This window comes from Lissotriton helveticus, chromosome 5_1 (assembly GCF_964261635.1).
Source record: "Lissotriton helveticus chromosome 5_1, aLisHel1.1, whole genome shotgun sequence".
NCBI lineage: Eukaryota > Metazoa > Chordata > Amphibia > Caudata > Salamandridae > Lissotriton > Lissotriton helveticus.
In genome coordinates this window covers 43,413,114-43,420,584 of record NC_136065.1, presented here as the reverse complement: position 1 = coordinate 43,420,584, position 7,471 = coordinate 43,413,114, and the positions used below count along the sequence as shown (strand labels likewise).

The 7,471-nt window shown below is 50.9% G+C and overlaps 1 pseudogene; it reads right to left on the bottom strand.

Annotated features, from left to right (window-relative positions):
• Nucleotides 1-326: 326 nt before the first annotated feature.
• On the bottom strand, nt 327-949 carry LOC144754113 (E3 ubiquitin-protein ligase TRIM39 pseudogene; annotated as a pseudogene).
• Nucleotides 950-7,471: the final 6,522 nt, after the last annotated feature.

Here is a 7,471-nt window from a genome sequence, read left to right as displayed (position 1 = left end):
CTAGACACCAGGGTTGCAGTACGGAGCACAGCAGCCACACTGCTGTACAACATACCTTAGAAACATTGCTCTGGCTAAAGACTTATAAGGACCCAAAGGCGAGACCTATTCGATATGCCAGTGCTTGTTTAATTATGCTAAGACTTTATCATGTTACATGTGTTATTGGTGCATGATTCAAACGGGAAACATTGTCTGCCCTTGTTTTTAAAATGTACAAGGAAAAAAGACACATAGTTTCAGGTGAGACTTCTGGTTGTCATGGAAACAGGTGAGGGTCATTGTTCTTGGAATGTTGGAGTTTGAAGATTCCTTGGAATGTTGGAGTTTAAACCGTGGGTGACAGTTGAGGGGGGGCGGATCACTCCAGCCTCCGCTCGGCTCCTCCCCTGTAGGGGGGGGGGAGGGAAGGATGAGGGTCTGAAGCTCCCTGCAGCTCTCACACCAGCCTCAGCTCCGCTCCTGGCCAGAGACCAAAGAGCGGGAAGAGCCTCTGTGTGAAGGGCGCCTGCAGAAAGGAGAAGAGAAGCTCCATGGAGTCAGCATTGTACAGGGACAGCCGCCCCCCCTCGTAGTCCAGATACACCCCCAGCTTCAGGGGCTCCTCACGGGGGGACAGAGGGGTCTCAGGGGAGGTGAAAGCCGTGTACTGACCCCCCCACCCCCGCACAGCCCAGATTCCCCCCTCAGGTGACCATGTGAAGCATCCCTTCCTGTCCACAGACTCTGCTGCGACCCCCACATGCCACGCTCCCTCCTCCTGCAGCAGCTGCACCTCCCAGTAATGTCTGCCGGAGGTGAACCCCTCGCTCCCCACCACACAGGGGTAGAGGGTGAATCTCTTGGGGGTGTCCGGCAGAGGCTTCCATGTGTCTGTCCGTCTCACTCGTCTCCCCCCCTCAGACAGGAGGAGCTGTGGATGAACCGTGTCAGGATCCAGAGTCACCATCACTGCAGAGAAGAGATTCACAATTAGAGATTTAATGACACAAAGAAAGGCTGTAATTACTACCTCTGTTTTACATATGATTAATGTACACCACATCTGGAAGGAGCACGCAGCGCTAGAGACTGCGTGGCACTAGACCGTTCACTACACTAAAACAAGCAGCACTAGTCTGCTCACTACACCAAAGCACAAGACACACAACTGCTCACTGCACTAAAAAGCGCAGCATTAGACTGCTCACTACACTAAAGCGCACAGCACTAGACTGCTCACTACACTAAAGCGCACAACACTAGACTGCTCACTACACTAAAGCGCACAACACTAGACTGCTCACTACACTAAAGCGCACAGCACTAGACTGTTCACTACACTAAAGCGCACAGCACTAGACTGCTCACTACACTAAAGCGAGCGGCACTAGACTGCTCACTACACTAAAGCGCACAGCACTAGACTGCTCACTACACTAAAGCGAGCGGCACTAGACTGCTCACTACACTAAAGCGAGCGGCACTAGACTGCTCACTACACTAAAGTATACAGCACTAGACTGCTCACTACACTAAAGCACGCGGCACTAGACTGCTCACTACACTAAAGCGCGCAGCACTAGACTGCTCACTACACTAAAGCGCACAGAAACACTACAGGGGCTGAGCCAGAATATCTCACTGAACTCCACCGCCCTGTAGAAACACCACAGGGGCTGAGCCAGAATATCTCCCTTAACTCCACCACCTTGTAGAAACACTACAGGGGCTGAGCCAGAATATCACACTGAACTCCACCACCCTGAAAAACACTACAGCTGCTGAGCCAGAATATCTCACTGAACTCCACCACCCTGTCAGAAACACTACAGGTACTGAGCCAAAATGTAAATGTAAATGTAGTATACTTGTAAAGCGCACAGCTGCCCCAGCAACGGGGCGTCCCGGCGCTGTATAACTCTGGGGAACCCGTCCTGGCTTTCCCTGTGGGATGGTCCCTTGCTGGGAGTCCCCAAGGTGGAGCCAGGCATCCCCGGAATTGGTGGGGCCGTTGTGGAGATTAAGCAAGCTAATGCTCAGAGTTGCCGAGTGGAACCCCTGATTAGAGTAAGCACCGAAGCGAGAATTATCGAGTCCGCTGACCAAGGTCCACGACCCTGCCGCGTCGGGAATTGAACCCTGGTCCCGGGCTGACTTCTGCTCTCAGGCCTGCTGCCTCTAACCAGTGAGCCACACTACTCCACTACTCCACTATTCAATATCTCACTGAACTCCACCACCCTGTCAAAAAAACTACAGGGGCTGAGCCAGAATATCTCACTGAACTCCACCGCCCTGTCAGAAACCCTACAGGGGCTGAGCCAGAATATCTCACATAACTCCACCACCCTGACAAACACTACAGAGACGGAGCCAGAATATCTCACTGAACTCCACCACCTTGAAAAACACTACAGGGGCTGAGCCAGAATATCTCACTGAACTCCACCGCCCTGTAGAAACACTATAGGGGCTGATCCAGAATATCTCACTGAAGCCCACCGCCCTGTAGAAACACTACAGGGGCTGAGCCAAAATATTTCACTTCACTCCACCGCCCTGTCAGAAACACTACAGGGGCTGATCCAGAATATCTCACTGAATTCCTCCGCCCTGTAGAAACACTAAAGGGGCTGATCCAGAATATCTCACTGAATTCCACCGCCCTGTAGAAACACTACAGGGGCTGAGCCAGAATATCTCACTTAACTTCACCGCCCTGTAGAAACACTACAGGGACTGAGGCAGAATATCTCACTGAACTCCACCACCCTGTAGAAACACTACAGGGGCTGAGCCAGAATATCTCACTTAACTTCACCGCCCTGTAGAAACACTACAGGGACTGAGACAGAATATCTCACTGAACTCCACCACCCTGTAGAAACACTACAGGGACTGAGACAGAATATCTCACTGAATTCCACCGCCCTGTAGTGAGCCAGAATATCTCACTTAACTTCACCGCCCTGTAGAAACACTACAGGGGCTGATCCAGAATATCTCACTGAAGCCCACCGCCCTGTAGAAACACTACAGGGGCTGAGCCAGAATATCTCACTGAATTCCACCGACCTGTATAAACACTACAGGAGCTGAGCCAAAATATTTCACTTCACTCCACCGCCCTGTCAGAAACGCTACAGGGGCTGAGCCAAAAAATCTCACTGAACTCCACCGCCCTGTAGAAACACTACAGGGGCTGAGCCAGAATATCTCACTTAACTCCACCACCCTCTAGAAACACTACAGGGGCTGATCCAGAATATCTCACTGAGCTCCACCGCCCTGTAGAAACACTACAGGGGCTGAGCCAGAATATCACACTGAACTCCACCGTCTTCTCAGAAACACTACAGGGGCTGAGCCAGAATATCTCACTGAACTCCACCACCCTGAAAAACACTACAGGGGCTGAGCCAGAATATCTCACTGAACCCCACCGCCCTGTAGAAACACTACAGGGACTGAGACAGAATATCTCACTGAACTCCACCGCCCTGTAGAAACACTACAGGGGCTGAGCCAGAATATCACACTGAACTCCACCATCCTGCCAGAAACACTACAGGGGCTGAGCCAGAATATCTCACTGAACTCCACCACCCTGAAAAACACTACAGGGGCTGAGCCAGAATATCTCACTGAACTCCACCGCCCTGTCAGAAACACTACAGGGCCTGAGCCAGATTATCTCACTGAACTCCACCACCCTGTAGAAACACTACAGGGGCTGAGCCAGAATATCTTACATAACTCCACCACCCGGACAAATACTACAGGGGCTGAGCCAGAATATATCACTGAACTCCACCGCCCTGTAGAAACACTATTGGGGCTGAGACAGAATATCTCACATAACTCCACCACCCTGACAAACACTACAGGGGCTGAGCCAGTATATCTCACTGAACTCCACCGCCCTGTAGAAACACTACAGGGACTGAGACAGAATATCTCACTGAACGCCACCGCCCTGTAGAAACTACAGGGGCTGAGCCAGAATATATCACATGACTCCACCACCCTGACAAACACTACAGGGGCTGAGCCACAATATCTCACTGAACTCCACCGCCCTGTAGAAACACTACAGGGGCTGAGCCAGAATATCTAACTGAACTCCATCACCCTGTAGAAACACTACAGGGACTGAGCCAGACTATCTCACTGAACTCCACGCCCTGTAGAAACACTACAGGGGCTGATCCAGAATATCTCACTGAAGCCCACCGCCCTGTAGAAACACTACAGGGGCTGAGCCAGAATATCTCACTGAATTCCACCGACCTGTAGAAACACTACAGGGGCTGAGCCAAAATATTTCACTTCACTCCACCGCCATGTCAGAAACACTACAGGGGCTGAGCCAAAATATCTCACTGAACTCCACCCTCCTGTCAGAACCACTACAGGGGCTGATCCAGAATATCTCACTGAATTCCCCCGCCCTGTAGAAACACTACAGGGGCTGAGCCAGAATATCTCACTGAACTCCACCGCCCTGACAAACACTAAAGGGGCTGAGCCAGAATATCTCACTGAAAGCCACCGCCCTGTAGAAACAATACAGGGGCTGAGCCAGAATATCTCACATAACTCCACCACCCTGACAAACACTACAGGGGCTGAGCCAGAATATCTGACATAACTCCACCACTCCAACAAACACTACAGGGGCTGATCCAGAATATCTCACTGAATTCCACCGCCCTGTAGAAACACTACAGGGGCAGAGCCAGAATATCTCGCATAACTCCACCACCCTGACAAACACTACAGGGGCTGAGCCAGAATATCTCACTGAACTCCACCGCCCTATAGAAACACTACAGGGGCTGAGCCAGAATATCTCACTGAACTCCACCATCCTGTAGAAACACTACAGCGGGTGAGCCAGAATATCTCACTGAAGCCCACCGCCCTGTAGAAACACTACAGGGGCTGAGCTAGAATATCTCACATAACTCCACCACCCTGACAAACACTACAGGGGCTGAGCCAGTATATCTCACTGAACTCCACCGCCCTGTAGAAACACTACAGGGACTGAGACAGAATATCTCACTGAACGCCACAGCCCTGTAGAAACTACAGGGGCTGAGCCAGAATATCTCACATGACTCCACCACCCTGACAAACACTACAGGGGCTGAGCCACAATATCTCACTGAACTCCACCGCCCTGTAGAAACACTACAGGGGCTGGACCAGAATATCTAACTGAACTCCACCACCCTGTAGAAACACTACAGGGACTGAGCCAGACTATCTCACTGAACTCCACCGCCCTGTAGAAACACTACAGGGGCTGATCCAGAATATCTCACTGAAGCCCACCGCCCTGTAGAAACACTACAGGGGCTGAGCCAGAATATCTCACTGAATTCCACTGACCTGTACAAACACTAAAGGGGCTGAGCCAAAGTATCTCACTTCACTCCACCGTCCTGTCAGAACCACTACAGGGGCTGATCCAGAATATCTCACTGAATTCCACCGCCCTGTAAAAACACTACAGGGGCTGAGCCAGAATATCTCACTGAACTCCACCGGCCTGTAGAAACACTACAGGGGCTGAGCCAGAATATCTCACTGAATTCCACCGCCCTGTAGAAACACTACAGGGGCTGAGCCAGAATATCTCACTGAACTCCACCGGCCTGTAGAAACACTACAGGGACTGAGCCAGAATATCTCACTGAACTCCACCGCCCTGTAGAAACACTAAAGGGGCTGGGCCAGAATATCTCACTGAACTCCAGCGTCCTGTCATAAACACTACAGGGGCTTAGCCAGAATATCTCACTGTACTCCACCGGCCTGTAGAAACACTACAGGGTCTGAGCCAGAATATCTCACTGTACTCCACCGGCCTGTAGAAACACTACAGGGTCTGAGCCAGAATATCTCACTTAACTCCACCGGCCTGTAGAAACACTACAGGGGCTGAGCCAGGATATCTCACTGAACTCAACCACCCTGCAGAAACACTACAGGGGCTGAGCCAGACTATCTCACTGAACTCCACTGCCCTGTAGAAACGCTACAGGGGCTGAGCCAAAATATCTCACTTCACTCCACCGCCCTGTCAGAAACACTACAGGGGCTGATTCAGAATATCTCACTGAATTCCACCGCCCTGTAGAAACACTACAGGGGCTGAGCTAGAATATTTCACTGAGCTCCACCGCCCTGTAGAAACACTACAGGGGCTGAGCCAGGATATCTCACTGAACTCCACCGCCCTATAGAAACACTACAGGGGTTGGGCCAGAATATCTCAATGAACTCCACCGTCCTGTAGAAACACTACAGGGGCTGATCCTGAATGTCTCACTGAATTCCACCCCCCTATAGAAACACAACAGGGGCTGAGCCAGAATATCTCACTGTACTCCACCGTCCTGTCAGAAACACTACAGGGGCTGATCCAGAAAATCTCACTGAACTCCAACGCCCTCTCAGAAACACTACAGGGGCTGAGCCAGAATATCTCACTGAACAAGACTGCCCTGTCAAACACTACAGGGGCTGAGCCAGACTATATCACTGAACTCCGATGCCCTGTAGAAACACTACAGGGGTTGAGCCAGAATATCTCACTGAACTCCAACGCCCTGTAGAAACACTACAGGTGCTGAGCCAGGTTATCTCACTGAACTCCACCGCTCTGTAGAAACACTACAGGGGCTGAGCCAGGATATCTCACTGAACTCCACCGCCCTATAGAAACACTACAGGGGCTGGGCCAGAATATCTCAATGAACTCCACCGTCCTGTAGAAACACTACAGGGGCTGATCCAGAATATCTCACTGAATTCCATCACCTTGTAGAAACACTACAGGGGCTGAGCCAGAATATCTCACTGGATTCCACCGTCCTGTCAAACACTACAGGGGCTGGGCCAGAATATCTCACTGAATTCCACCACCCTGTAGAAACACTACAGGGTCTGATCCAGAATATCTCACTGAATTCTACCACCCTGTAGGAACACTATAGGGGCTGATCCAGAATATCTCTCCGATTTCCACCACCCTGTAGAAACACTACAGGTGCTTAGCCAGAATATCTCACTGAACTCCACCGCCCTGTCAGAAACACTACAGGGGCTGAGCCAGAATATCTCTTTGAACTTCACTGCCCTGTAGAAACACTACAGGGTCTGAGCCAGAATATCTCACTGAACTCCACCGCCCTGTAGAAACACTACAGGGGCTGAGCCAGAATATCTCACTGAACTCCACCACCCTGTAGAAACACTACAGGTGCTTAGCCAGAATATCTCACTGAACTCCACCGCCCTGTCAGAAACACTACAGGGGCTGAGCCAGAATATCTCTTTGAACTTCACTGCCCTGTAGAAACACTACAGGGTCTGAGCCAGAATATCTCACTGAATTCCACCACCCTGTAGAAACACTACAGGGTCTGATCCAGAATATCTCACTGAATTCTACCACCCTATAGGAACACTATAGGGC